General features: G+C 41.5%; 1 long non-coding RNA gene across 1 annotated transcript in view; it reads left to right on the forward strand.

Moving 5' to 3' along the window:
* LOC122893950 overlaps positions 1-13,911 on the forward strand; it is a 52,575-nt gene extending 38,664 nt beyond the window's left edge. The window contains exons 3-4 of the long non-coding RNA XR_006381729.1: positions 12,556-12,662; positions 13,812-13,911. This is a non-coding gene — a long non-coding RNA (uncharacterized LOC122893950). The remainder of the gene's footprint in view (positions 1-12,555; positions 12,663-13,811) is intronic.
* Positions 13,912-15,325: the final 1,414 nt, after the last annotated feature.

Below are 15,325 nucleotides of genomic sequence, written 5' to 3' on the forward strand. Positions count from 1 at the left end.
GTTCAGCCTCTGCCTTTGGCTCAGGTCATGAACTCAGGGTCCTGGAATTGAGCCCCACATCGGGCTTTCTGCACAGCGGCGAGCCTGCTTCCTCCTCTCTCTCTGCCTGCCTCTCTTCCTACTTGTGATCTCTCTTTCTGTGTCGAATGAATAAATAAAAAATCTTAAAAAAAAAAAAAAGTTTCAAGTTGCTTGTATCTGGATGATAGTAAATATCAAAATGATTAGCCATGTTTTTTAATTTAAAAATCTGGATAATTTGGGGAAAGAAGTTTGTGGTACAATGAAAAGAAAGTGAAGAAATCGAAGGGTTTGGATTGAGTTCACTTCAGCCAACAGATAGATACATGATCTCGGATGTGGCCCTTGACCCTTCCTAGCTTTGATGATCTTCTCTCTAAAATGGTTGAATAGGCATCAACTGCTACAATTTAAATGAACGGCGTTAATCATTCAAATGTTTATATTGTAAGGACCTATTTAGCCAGAGACTCCATCTTGGGTAAATAGTCATTTTGCTGTTTGTGCGTAAACTTAAATTCACTCTCCCTCCTCCACCCCCCAAGAAACTTACTTAGAAACAAGTCTGGGAAACCAGTAAAATGCAGTCGACTAGTTCCTGATAACAGAGCCCAGAATACAAGGACGAGTCAGGACAGATAGAGACATCTAATCAGTACAAAGTACTATTTGTAACAGTGAGAAGGTCTTGCCCAAACCTAAATGACTCCATCTTGGGAAGGATGACAATCTTATTATTCACACTGAATATGTTAACTGACTAAGTCTTCCCAAAAAGTACTGTTTGGGCGCCTGGGTGGCTCAGTGGGTTAAGCCGCTGCCTTCGGCTCAGGTCATGATCTCGGGGTCCTGGGATCGAGTCCCACATCGGGCTCTCTGCTCAGCAGGGAGCCTGCTTCCTCCTCTCTCTCTCTCTGCCTGCCTCTCTGCCTACTTGTGATCTCTGTCAAATAAATAAATAAAATCTTTAAAAAAAAAAAAAAGTACTGTTTGTAACTGTTTCTGGTATGGGTTAATCTTAAATAACAAGTCACCAGACCAGATGGAACTAGCCAATCAGCAAGAGACACACAAACCCAGTGGGTTGAGGTACCAAGATATGGGTTGCAGTTTTATCCAATAAAAGGTAGCCTGTAAGCTGGGGAGGGGTCGCTGTCTTCGGAGACGGCCCTGGCTGGTTAGTCTGACTTCTAATGCTTGGCATAGAATAGAGCTTTGCATGACTTTAACTTTGTTTCAGTCTCATTTCCCTGGTCAATTAGTCTGATTTCTAATACTTACCATAAAATAAAGCTTTAAATAACTTTCACTTAGTCTTATTTCGTTTAATAACAGATCTAACAATATAATACTAAGTTTTTGGTGTTGAACAGACATGGTTGTTCACAGCTTTTGAACTTTCAGGGGAAATGTTAAAAATCAAGAATTAAGGGCACCTGTCTTGCTCAGTTGGTAGAGCAAGCAACTTGATCTCAGGGTCATGAGCTTGAGCCCTGTGTGCCATGGAGCCTACTTAAAAAACAAATTGGGAATTAGATCAATTATTGTGTAATTTGGGCTTTGATGATAGCAAAAACATGACATTATTTCTTAACCTTCAAGAGCTTTAAAGTATATGTCCAAAAGGAGTATTTTTCATGGGACTAAAAAGTTGTGAATTTTTGGATAAATATCTGGAATCAGTTTTCTCCAGGAGAACTTGGTCAGTTGGTTTATTCTGTTTCTTAGAACTTTTGGTTCCTGCTGATTTTTAGGATAGAAAACCACCTGAATCTAGAGGGACTCAACTGTTGTTCCAGGTCCTTTCTTAGGGCTCTCTAAATTTACTTCGCACAGAAATGGTAGGTAAATCTAGCCACAGGCCTATGAAAGTTTTCTCATACATTGATACATGCAAATTGCAGGCAGTATCAAGAGTTGATGTTTAAGGAATTAAATCCTCTACATTCTTTTTTGACCAGAAGGAATGTTGAGAAAGAAAATTATAGCTCTTTTCCCTCATAGATGTGATAAAGTCTGAGCCTTGCAAAAGGGCTTAAGTAGTACAACTTGTGTAAGAAGAATTCTTTGGGTGCAGTTAGTATAAACAAAGGGTCCTTGGCACGAACAGAGAACTAAGCAGCTGCAAGAGATTTGCTTTAAAAACCAAAAGATTAAATGCTCTTAGGAGAGAGAGAGAAGAAATACCCACTAAGGTCTCTGATATTTCCTTTTTCTTTCCTACTTCTGTATTGTCTTCTAGATTTAAATAATGCCTATCTGTGGTTAAAAAGACCAAAAGAATCTTCTACTTAAGAATGACCATATTATCAGCATTTTCTCTTTATCTCTCTCAGCCTAAGCAAGCATTGAAGTCTAAGGTTAAGTCACAAGAAATAAATCATTTACATTCCCTTGCCACCATATCTATTCTCCATAAGATCATCAATGAAAGGATAGTGATAGTAATTTGACCCCCATGAGAACATTATGAGTTAGTGGGAGTGATTGATGCAGAAGGTAATTGCCTTGAAATGAAATAATTAAAAGCAAAACAAACAGGATTGCTGAGGGGAGCAGCGTATGGAGAGGGTGGTTGGGTTATGGACATTGGGGAAGGTACGGGATATGGTGAGTGCTGTGAAATGTGTAAGCCGGAAGATTCACAGACTTGAACTTCTGGGGCAAATAATACATTATATGTTAATAAAAATAATTAATTAAAAAAACTAAGTTAAAAAAAAAGTACATGCCAGAACCAGTTTGTTTATTATGGAAAACACTGGTGAGCAATAATACAGTGTAATAAATTTCTTTGTAGTCTTGCTATTCCTTATGATACAGCAGCTACTCATATGCCAAGTTTCTTAAGACATAAACATGAAATCGACTAGACTTTGTTTCATATTTCCACACAATTCAACTGATCACATCTTTCTAAAACAGACCTTATTGCAGCAGCGTAACTCTCAGTTCAAAGCTGGGAAGTGTACAGTGTATAATTTCATCAGGAGTTTGTACAACTTTAAAGTTTACTCGAATAGACTAGAAATATAATGGTTAATTCATTGAAGCATAGGAAATTTGAAAATGTGATCTTTTTAACATTAAAAACACAGAAAATTTCTGTTTTATTAGAAAATATAACACATTAGATGATTGAAAAAGCATACAAGGGGTGCCTGGGTGGCTCAGTGGGTTAAGCCGCTGCCTTCGGCTCATGTCATGATCTCAGGGTCCTGGGATCGAGTCCCACATCGGGGCTCTCTGCTCAGCAGGGAGCCTGCTTCCCTCTCTCTCTCTGCCTGCCTCTCCAACTACTTGTGATTTCTCTCTGTCAAATAAATAAATAAAATCTTTAAAAAAAAAAAAAAAGCATACAACTGACTACCATGACGTGGAAGGCTAGCCAAGATTATTGTTAAGTGATAAAGGCAAGTTTACAAACTGTACATATAAAATGCCACTGGTTTTGCACTTGTATGAAACTATACTATGTACATAGTATAGCAAATACATGGAAACTATATGGAGGAATATACAGCCAAGCTGTTAATAGTAGCTATAATAGAAAGTAAAATAATTAAAAGAAACTTTGGTATTCAATATAACATTCCTGGAACATTTCAATTTTTTAATAACAAGTATATGTATTGTGTTTGAAATCAGATAAAGTGTTTTTTAAAATCTGTATATATAGCTGACAAATAGGCATATGAAAAGCTGCTCAATATCATTCATAATTAAAGAAATACAAATTAAAATCACAGTGAGCTGCCACTATACATCTATCATAACAGCTAAAGTGAGAAATCATGGTAAATCAAATACTGGAGAACATGTGGCAAAAAACAGATAGCAGATAAATTGCTGGGAGGAACGTAAAATGGTACAACCCTTCTGGAAGACAGTTTGGCAATTTCTTACAAAATTAAACATACACTTAGGATATGACCCAGTAGTTCCACTCCGAGGACAAAAGAAAGAAAAACTTACTTTCACGCAAACACTGGTACATGAATGTTTGTAGCTGTCTTATTCATAATCAACATCTGAAATGGCTGAGTGTCTTTCAGCTGGTGAATGCCAATAAAATGAGCTGCTCTTTAGCAGTCAAAAGAAACAAGCTATTAATACATGCAACAACATAGGTGGATCTCAAATGAATTCCACCCAGTGGAAGAAGTCCAACCCAAATTGCTGTGTGACTCCATTTATAGGACCTTCCGGAAAAGGCACCACTGTGAGTTGGTATACAGGGATTAGGAGTGGGTGAGGGATGTGGAAGCACTGGGAAGGGTGTTAGAGTGATGGAACTGTTCTGCATTTTCATTGCATTGGTGATTATACAACTCTAAGCATTTTTTTTTAAAGATTTTATTTATTTTACTGAGAGAGAGATATCACAAGTAGGCAGAGAGGCAGGTGATGCGGGGGGGAGTAGGCTCCCTGCTGAGCAGAGCCCGATGCAGGGCTCGATCCCAGGACCCTGAGATCATGACCTGAGCTGAAAGCAGAGGCTTAACCCACTGAGCCATCCAGGCGCCCCAACTCTAAGCATTTTCAAAACTCCTAAACTATACACCAAAAAAGTGACATTTATTGTATGTAAATTTAAAAATATACTTTAAAATGCTATTTTAAAAAGATCTCATTGATGCTTTATTTTTATAAGTCCACAAGTCTTGACTGGAACTACACATTTTCTGGGTAGAGTTAGGAGAAACTGCTTTTAAACAGACGGAGGTGTTTGCCCCTTGTAAATGAACTGTGATAGCCTTGCTACTTGAGGAGAGATTGGGGGTTCAGAGCCATAGCTGGCAAACTCTCTGTCCAAGTGTGAACTGTATGAAGTGTGGGTCAACATTCAGTTGTTCAGGAGTAGACTGTACAGACTAGGATGCTGTTCACTAAGGTTTTAACCCCCTTTGCCCCAGAGGGTTGCCTTGCCCACCCATAAATTAGATGCAAAAAAATTGTTGTTCCAAATTCCTATGCTGTTTCTTCCTTTTATACAAACCGTGAGTAAACAAGGCCCTTGAGGGCCAAAAGCAAAGTTCTCTCTCCTCTCATAGTTTTGTGGACCCTACCTAAGTATACTGCTTGGACTCCAAAATTGGAATAATTAGAATAATCTTTAGCAGTTAGCATGGCATTTGGCAAAATAAAAACACTGCTTCCAATTATATTTTCCCTTTAAATGTGTGTGCCTTGTGAAGGGGCAAGAAAATAAACAAATACATTTTTAAAAGAGGAAAAAGAAGCAAAAGGAGAAAACCAAAGAACAAAATCGGCTGGCCTAAGGCTAGAAGCCTGAGCTTTTCTTGGTCACATCCATTTTCCAGCTCAGCCTAGAAAGGAAGCCTCCCGACTTTTCACATGGTTCATTAATGAGTCAGGCTTGACAAATTTGGGTTTGTTAATAGAAGAGGCTGAAACAGATTGTTCCATATAAATAAGTCTTTATAGTGGCACCCTAAGTAATGGTTATGGGGCACCAGATGTTCTTAATGAAGTGACCACTTCACATAACAGCGTGCCCAAGCGTCTACACTGCAGGAAGTGCCCTCCCCTAAATGCCTGTCTATCATTTTCTTTCCCTTCTTCTAATAGAACGTCTCCTCCTGCCCCCTCAGAAAATAACAGTGGGACACTAGCTTACTGCCTGTTTGATTCTCTCTGGTATTGTGTTTCCCGTGGCTCCCAGCTGCTTCAAGTAGGTGCCCAAAGGGGGTCTTTTTAACCCAGAGCATCAAGTTAACGCTTCCCCATCTCAGTCAAATGAACAGGGTCTATTGAACCCTTCCTACATACTTCGTCTTTAATGGTGGACTAGCCAGACAGCTCAGGAAAGAGAGTCTCACCGCTGCTTGGACCTGATCTGAGAGAGGGTGCTTCTTCTGATCCTGACTGTCTATCCTTGGCAGGTCTGGGTTGGGATAAGCAAGGCCTGGAGCTCCGACTCAGTGATTGCTAGCCTGGGAACTAGACTTGGTTTGTTCCTACTGGTGCAGTGACGTGTAAACAAGTGACTGTAACTTTCTGAGTCAGGGTTTTGTCACACTAAAACAAGGAGATTAGATGACGGGGTTTCCTGGGTCCCTGCCAAGTTCTAAAAGGCCACGAGTCTATGAAATAAGGGGGGGGAGGGATAAATTAGTAATGGAGCACAAGGAAACATAAGGCCTAGGATTCTTCCTGAATCATTAACTCCCATACTACTCATTCAATATATAAAATACAAAGTCAAGCAGTGGCAGATGGAAACAAGTGATACTATGAGAAGAGGACAATTTGGAAAGACGGGAGGTGTTTCTAAAGTTCTCAGGCACATGGCATAGTGATGTTAGATACTCATGTTTTCAAGTCAGCCTGCCCAGGTTCAGGTATTGGTCTCAGTACTTGGTAGCTGTGTGTCTTTAGCCACGTTTCTTTCTGTGGGCCTCTGTTCCTCAGACGTAAAAAGTGATGACAATATTATTCTCCTCAGTGGGATGGGTGGATGGCTCAGTTGGTTGGGCAGCTGCCTTCGGCTCAGGTCATGATCCCAGCGTCCTGGGATCGAGTCCCACATCGGGCTCCTTGCTCAGCAGGGAGCCTGCTTCTCCCTCTGCCTGCCTGTGCTCGCTTTCTTGCTCTCCCTCTCTCTGACAAATAAATAAATAAAATCTTAAAAAAAAATAAGAAAATATTATTCTCCTCAGAGAGTTCCTCTGAGGATAATAAAATAATGCCTGCTGGCTGGTGTTGTGACACATTTGAAGTCAATTACCAACAACACTTCTGCTGCTGTGTACAGTTCCTGGTGAATGACTCTCTCCAGGACTCCACAGAGCAGCGGCTGGTGGGTGGAGAGGGGAAGGGATGACTGTGGTGGACTGACTCAGGCACCAGACTTGGCCTCCAAACTTGGGTTTTAGCTCAAGATAACACAGACTCAAGAATGTTACTACAAACAAAATCCACAGTATAAATTACATTAGGCCTGTCCTGCCACTTCCTAGCTGGGTGACTGTGGTTGTATCCCCCAGCCTCTCTGAGACTCAGTCTCCCCATGAGTGTTCTAAGGCTTATCCCTCAAGGATGTTGGAAGGAGCTAGGTGAGGCAACGCATGTGAAATCCTCTGCAAATGCAAGGAATGTTAGGAGCCACTAAGATTATGAATGAAAACTTAGGACAGAAGTATTTCTCAGACAGATTGAAATAATGTGCAGTGTTTTTTGATGACTCAGGGTTCTCTTCATGAACGTCTATGACTGACACAACATACCCATCTGTGGCACTTTACTATTTTAACCTGCGTTCATGTACGCGACCTCCTTCTCTTCCCACAGAAAGGCACATAAGCTGTTTGTCCCCATCCTGACCTCATGCTTCGTTCTCATGGGCATCTTCCTTCACAGCTGCTATGGTCTGGCCGCTGCTCCCACTTCTTTTCTTTCATACTGCATAGTTATTATTGGAAGCAGATGTAAGAATCATATCAAACATTCATCTCGAACGCTGGGTCAAGGGGAGCCTTTGAGTAGGGAAGAGGCATATTCAGGCATTTTAGAAACCTTATCTAGTAACAGTTGATTTGACAGACGGGGGTCAGAGAAGAGGTGTGTTCTTTACTGACAAGGAAAGGTGGGAAGAACCTGTACTTGAATGATGGCAGGCGGGAGCAGGAGGAGGGGAAAACTAAAGAAAGTAGGAGGCAAGCCGGCAAGGCTATAGAATGTTATTCATTCAATAAATATTTATTGAACCTTTACCCTGTGTCAGGGATTGCTCCAGGGAATACATCAGTGAGTAACAGAGGCAGAATCCTGATCTCTGTGACATTATGGTCCGTCCCATTTGTCGGGTAACTGGAGGTCAGTGAGAAGGGAAAGCGGGGAACCCAACAGAGGGGACTGAGGTTTCCAGCTTGTGTATGTGGGGAAATGTTGGTGCAACTGACAGCAATGGAAGGCAGGAAGAGGGCTGGGTCAGGGTGAAAGGTGACCCATTCAGTGCTCAGCACAATGAACTTGAAGAATTGATTAATTAAAATTAATTAATTAAAATGCTTTCCAAAATGAAGTGAACTCTTGGGTTTTGTGATTGACACCAGATGATCTGTGTGGAGTGGTACAGTTTCTCAGTGTCTAATCAAAGAGACATCCATATTAGACTAGAAACACTCATTACTGGTCCCAAATTATAGGAGGCCTTTTTTTTTTTTTTTTGTAAACCTAGTTTGAGAAAATTCATTAACATAGACAATACCTGTAAGTATAGTTTTATAAAAAGATACTAAAAGATATGTCAAGTAGACTTTTCCCATGAAGACCTTCTATAAAAGTTGAAAGGCATAAAAGTAAGTCTTAACTAAGTCAAGGTATTTTTTGGAAGCAGCAAGATAAAATAATCCCAGTACATTTATTTCTAATGATATAAGTTATTGCAGGGATGTGATATAGAGACTATGTCCTGTAGGTTGTGTTTCAAATATCAGATGTGTTGAGGAAATTGTTGCCAGGTTTTGGTTAATTCCTGTCCAGATTCTCTGACTGCTACCTAACATAGCAATATTCCGTATGGCTCATCAAAGAAAGCTCTGTAGGCCACAGATGTATACCAACAGAGTTGACATGCTGCTGGGAAAATTTAGAAGCCTTACTTTTTTTATTCTTTCCCAGGTCAGAGATCATTCTACTTTCTCACAGAGGTGAGCCACAGAGATGGTAAGATCATAGGTTCCTCCAAAAAAATGTAGAGTGAATCTGCTCATACTACTATAGGATTTGTTTAAACCTTACTGATTTGTACCATAGCTATAGAAGAGAGACCATTTTATCTTGAAAAAAAAATATTAAAAGCAGGTTGAAATAATCCGTGAGTAGGTTTTCCTTAGGTCAAAGTGGCCAGCAGGCTATTTCTAAGGTGTCTATAGAACAGTGGTTTTCAACTTTGGCTATATTTTGAATCACCTTGAGAAGGTTAAAACATTTTGATAACTGAGTCTGACCCCAGGGGTTCTGTTTTTGTTTGTTTGTTTGTTTGTTTTAAAGATTTTATTTATTTAACAGAGAGAGAGAGAGATCACAAGTAGGCAGAGAGGCAGGCAGAGAGAGAGAAGGGAGGAAGCAGGCTCCCGACATGGGGCTCCATCCCAGGACCCTGGGATCATGACCTGAGCCGAAGGCAGAGGCTTTAACCCACTGAGCTACCCAGGTGCCCCAGGTTCTGTTTTAAGTGGTCTCTGAGAGGGAAAAAATTTCCCAGGTAATTCTCATGGGCAGCCATTGTTGAGAACTATAGCTGTAAAACACTGGATTGGGGAATAAGACCATATACCAGAGGGCCTTGTCAACATAAGCTGATTGACAAATAAAGTCCAAAGAGAGATTCTTATTTACCATTATTGTATGCTAAAATACTTCTTTTCACTTTGATGTACCTTACTTTGTCAGTAGAAATGCACCCTAGCCAATTCATGGGCTATCTTTATCAGGTTACATGTTCGCGGTAGAAACAAAACAATAAAAAAGAGGGCAGCCATAGGACATAGTCCACTTTACTCCATTTTGAACTTGAGAGTTTGTTCTTATGCATGCTAACCTTGGTAGTAGTATTACATTATTAAAAAATATGAGTGGTGTCTGATATGGACATCTTACTGCTTGGGAAATCTATCAATATATTAATGGAATCAAGCACTGAGAAGATTCTATAGCTTTCACATTTTTGTCTTTTCTTCATTTATTTGTCATTTTTGTTATTTATTTCTTTTGTATGCTTGGAAGATTGCTGGCTCATTTTGGTGCTCATAGTCATTCTGGATGACTTATGTACCAGGTTCCTGTCACCAAATAAATGAAACACAACCATATTTACATTTGATATGACTACTGGGGCCATCAGATCCTAGCTCAGCTACGGCTTGTTGTTAGGGCCTGAGCAAGTCCGTTAAAGTCCAGAATCTCATTTTCCTTATCCTGTAGAGTTGTTTTAAAGATTGCAAATAATATATTACAGTGTCTGTTGCATAATAAATTCTCCATATGTTAATTACTGGGGCACCTGGGTGGCTCAATCGGTTAACCATCTACCTTCTGCTTGGGCCATGACCTCAGGGTCCTGGGATTGAAACCCATATCAGCCTCTGCTCAGCAGGGAGTCTGATTCTGCTTCTACCCCTCCTCCCCTACTCTCTCTCTCCCTCTCTCACTTTCATGTGTGCATGCTCTCTTTCTAATAAATAAATATAATCTTTTTAAAAAGCCATAAAAGGGAGAAATTTTTTAAAATGCTCCATAAATTATAGCTATTATTATCTTCAAATCTGGATTGCAAACTCTTTAAGCATATTAGGCCATATTTTCTCCATGAAGTTTACATATTTATAATTCCCTAAACATGCACAAGATGGTTTTTAATAAAGATAATAGAGTTCCAACTTTATAAGTTACAGGGAATATTAGGACTAATTACCTTTATCAGGTCTACAGAATTAAAGATACTCTCTGTGAATACATTACTGAGCAAAGTAACTGGTCTACCAGAGAATCAGATCCACAGTCTTCAGGGGTTAAAAGTTTGAGTTCTGGAGTCAGACCACCTGAGTTTGAATTCTGGTTTCAGTTCTTGCTGGCTGAGTTTTTGATCAGGTTGCTTAATCCCTGTCTGTTCCTTTCTTCACCTGCAAACTGGGTATGTTGAATGGATTAACGAAATAATGTATATGCAGTCCTTAATTAGAACTTGGTACAATGTAAAGGTTCAGTTAAGGCTTGCTATTATTCTTTGGCTTTATTAGCATTGTTCTGACTCATGCACTAACTTGTTGAGCAAGGGACAATGGCCAGTAGGTCACATGCAATAGAAACGAGGTGACTCAATTTGCTAAGAAGCACAGGATGTCTAGGAAAGACAAGATGAAGCCAAGGACAACAGCCTTTGGAAACACAACCACAGCCACTACCCAATGGAGACAGCACACACTGAGCTCACCCTTGGGCAGTCACTCAACTCATTAGAAGTTGACCAGCCCTATTTATTCAACATTGTGTCAGATAGTGGTGGGTGTATTTAAAGGAAGTGAAAAGTAGACCCTTTGAGGAACTTGCAGTCTGGGTGGGGAAAGAAGTCTTTGTGAAAAGATGGATGCTGATGTTAAGGGCTTATTTGTGAGGTTCAGGCCATGTTTGCAATGGAGTTGCAAGGAGAGAGAGAACAGTTTTGGCCTTTCTGCACCGTTCTTTCTAGAGGAAAATAAGGCCGTTAAGCCATAATACCTTCAAATATAATTAGTAGTGAAGGTATCCTGGCTACCATCATAAAAGCCACACCCGTTAATTCCTTTTATTCCACACCAATCCAGAATATAACGAATAGGTGAAGAATCAGGGAGTAGATTACTCAGGAAAAAGTGTGGGAGTCAGGGAAAATTTCTTTTTATTTATTTATTTATTTATTGGAGAAGATCTCTTTACAACACTCTTTCCCAATTCAAATCAACAATGGTTTACTAAAGGGGTGCCTGGGTGGCTCAGTGGGTTAAAGCCTCTGCCTTCGGCTCAGGTCATGATCCCAGGGTCCTGGGATTGAGCCCCGCATCGGGCTCTTTGCTCAGTGGCGAGCCTGCTTCCCCTTTTCTCTCTGTCTGCCTCTCTGCCTACTTGTGATTTCTCTGTCAAATAAATACATAAAATCTTAAAAAAAAAACCAAAAAACAAAAAACAATGGTTTACTAAACAGCCCAGAAGGTTGTACCAGCTACTCTGCTAAGGCTGGGATGTTCAGGATGAGGAATATATGGTCCTGCCTTCAGGATTGGTTCACACTCTAGAGGCCTATCAAGGCCTGTCTCTTTCTCTGTGCTCAGGCTTGTGGTAAAAATGATGTACCAAGATGTACCAACATCTTGAAATAGATGTACCAAGTCCATTAGAGGGCATAAGAAGAAGAGAAGACTAAAGTGTGCCATTATATGGAAACTAGCCCTGAGGCCCTTTTAACCAGTTAAAGGGACAGATAGAAATAGACCACTTCAGTATTTATGGTGAGGGCCCGAGATGGAAGTGTGCCCAGGTGTTCCAATCCCTCAGAGCCTGCCAGAACTCTGGGAGGCTGCTGAGGTGAAGTGATGTCTGAACTGCGTGCTGGAGGCTGTGAGAGATCATCAGGAGATCAGAAGGGGGTTCCAGGCAAGGAAGAGCATAAACGGGCACACTGGAGTCAAGCTCTCTGTGCGGATGGGGGACTACTAATAGTTCAGTTTTGCTAAAAGTCTAGGTAGGAAAGGGCAGGAGACAGCAGACAAAGGCCAAGCCTCAGGGTGAGGGAGGACCTACCCAAGGGGCCTAGACGGGAGCGTGTGGTGGTCATATTTTTGTGTTAGACAGATGTAGAGAAAGGAGTTAGCCAAGTATCAGGATTAGGTATGAGGGCACGTGACAGTGGCTTACAGCAATGCGGGTTGGTTTTCTCACCAAACAGATAGTCTGGGGATAGGCAGTTACTCACTGACTGAGACACTCATCTCCTGTCTGTCTTTTTGCCTTGCCATGCTTTTGTCCTCACAGTTGTCACTATGGTCTGAAGAAGATGGTTATCCAAGTTCAAACCAACACATCCACATGTAAGGTAGCAAGACTGGAGAAAGATGCATCTATCCCCAGGAATCACCCAGGTAAGGGCCCTCCCGGAAGTCACCAGCCTTTCAGCAAACTGCTAGCGGGTTGGCGAGGACTCAGCCAGATGGTGACCGTAGCTGTGAGAGAACCGGAGAGAGCACTCCTCTCCTTTGATCTGTGGTGGAATCACACAGGGGAGGAGATTGGGAATACGGGTTGGGGAGCTACCCTATTGTTTCTGTCATGAAAGCTAGCTGGTGAGAGCTGATGGGGACCGGAGACCGGGCCATGGTAATCAAGAAGGAGTGGCTCTTGCTGCCACTAATGAAAACTGAAAACTCAGAAATTCTGAGTAGAGGATCTAATTCTAGAAGTGGGTTCGATGTGTCATCCCACCTGGAGAGGGATATAAATGAAAAACTCAAGTGAAAGCTTAGGGGTCTTTGGGGTCTATCTGGAGGTCATTAGAATGTAGGGATCCCACCAAATCTATCTCAAGAACTACTCAGAACTTCTAAGCAGTGCACAGTTTTTCTTAGGCCTAACAATTTCAATTAAGCCCAAGTCTGAGGAGATGTGCTAATTTGCACAGCCTTGTTTTTCCTACATGCTAGGATACCCACCCTGGAATTTAATGGATAGTAAAGTTATGCAAAGAATCACTGTGAGCAACAAGAACCAGAACATTTTCTGCCAAGCCCACCTCCAATACAAACATACACACATACCAGTCAGGGCTATACATAGACCTTGGTCTTGAATCCCCACATCTATTTGCCACACTGTGGAGCAAATGTGTTTTCATTCTCTTGATTAAAACAACAGGAAGTACCATCATTCTTGAAGTCTTGGTCTTTCTAACAGACACATAACCACACACGCACACAAATAGAACTGCGGAGACTCTTGACGAGGTCTGTTGGCAAGGGGTCTGGTACCATTCCTGGCTTGCGATAAAAAGTTCTGCACCCGAATCATCTTACCTCTCACGTAATGCTCCGAGCCGCCGTGCAGATGAATCCAAGAGGACTCAGATGTCTGTAGAGGTCCTCTCATCACTGCCAACCCAAAAGGGGCCTCTGCCTCCTCAGCCACTCTGGCAAGTCACGGAAATTCTACTCTGGGACTGGACACAAGAGAAGTATTTCTTCAGTATTTACTTTGACCAGGGAAATTACTATGACAGATTTTTTCTTTTCCTGTAGACACAGAGTGACATTTTAAAGGAGAAACCACTGGATGCCACAGTCTTTTTAAAAATAATATTAGAGGAAGAGCTCAAAGGAATGTCTGCCCAAGCACCAGTGTCTGTAGCCTCGTATTCAAGAAGAATGCAGCCACTTAAAGCAGCAGCGAGCCAGCACTGCTCACTTCAGCTCCTGCCCTCTTGGATCTACTTTGTCGTGCTCAGCATCAGATTAGAAACTGGTGACATCCTGTTAGTGGCACAGCTCTTCTTACCTGTTATGTTGTTAAATCTGTGCTAAATTTGTGATGTTGCTGCTCTTTCACATTCATGCTTTGTCCCCCCAGATCAAGAGTTTCTTGAGCTCAGGGGTCACACTTTATACTCCATTCGGTCTTGCCTAGTTGTGTTTGTTTTGGTAAACACAGGAAATAGCTGTTGGATGGATGAATGAGAGAATGACAAAGGCTGGAAACAGCAGAAGGTGAACTGCTCTGCTACCTGGTAAAGACGATTATGAAACTCAGGTCAGATTAGCAGGAAAGGTGGTTTTCATTTGTCTCCGCAGATAGGGATCTTAGCCCCAGGGTTGCGGGCTTGCTTTCACTCATTCAACAAACATTTCTCTAAGTTTCTCCAGAAGAGCCAGGCAAGCATTGCGGTGGCAGGCCCCCAATAAGACAAAGTCCCTGTGGGGTGAAGGAGACATGCGGCATCACGGACTCAGGGAGATACAATGGGGTTGGCAATATGATAATGGCATGCACATGGCACATGGAGATTCTAAATCAGATTGTGGCTTCCAGAGAAGCTTCTGGAAAGAGAGGCATTTATATTCATGTGTTCAAGGATGAATGAGTGTTGGCTAGAGGAGACTGATTAGGAAAAGCATTACAGGGAGAAGAACTAGCATGGGAATGTGTTCTGTGCCATAAAGTAGAAGGTTACATTGAGAACTAAAGTCTCAGCTGAAATGGTAGCTGTGCCTAGAGGTGAAATCAGAGAGCTAGGCTAGAACAGCCTTGCAGAGGACCTTGTGGCAATATGATTTAGTATTTCAGAGTGGAGGTTTAGAAATCAGACAGAACTGAGTTCAAATCCTGGCTCTGGTACTTACAATCCATGTAACTAACTGATTTTTTTTTTTTTTTTAATTCCTCGAAGTCTTGGTTTCCTTAGCACAGTGTCTAGCTGTATCACTTATCTGTTGCTACATAAGAAATTATCCCAAACCATAACAGCTTAAGATAATGCACATTTATTAAGTTCTCACAGGTCCAGAATCTGGTCTTCGGCTTCAGGGTCTCCCACGAGGCTGTAATGAAGTATCAGCCAGAGATGAGGTATTATCTCAAGATGTGAGAAGGACCCATTTCCAAGCTCACTTACATGATTGTTGGGGAAATTCAGCAATGGATGGCCATTGGCGAGGCTGCCCTCAGTTCCTTGACATGTGGGCCTCCCCAGCATATCAGCTTGCATCATCAGTCAGTGACAGAGGGCCTGTGATCAAGACAGATGTAGCCTAATCAG

The sequence above is a fragment of the Neovison vison genome, chromosome 13 (genome assembly GCF_020171115.1).
Source record: "Neovison vison isolate M4711 chromosome 13, ASM_NN_V1, whole genome shotgun sequence".
NCBI lineage: Eukaryota > Metazoa > Chordata > Mammalia > Carnivora > Mustelidae > Neogale > Neogale vison.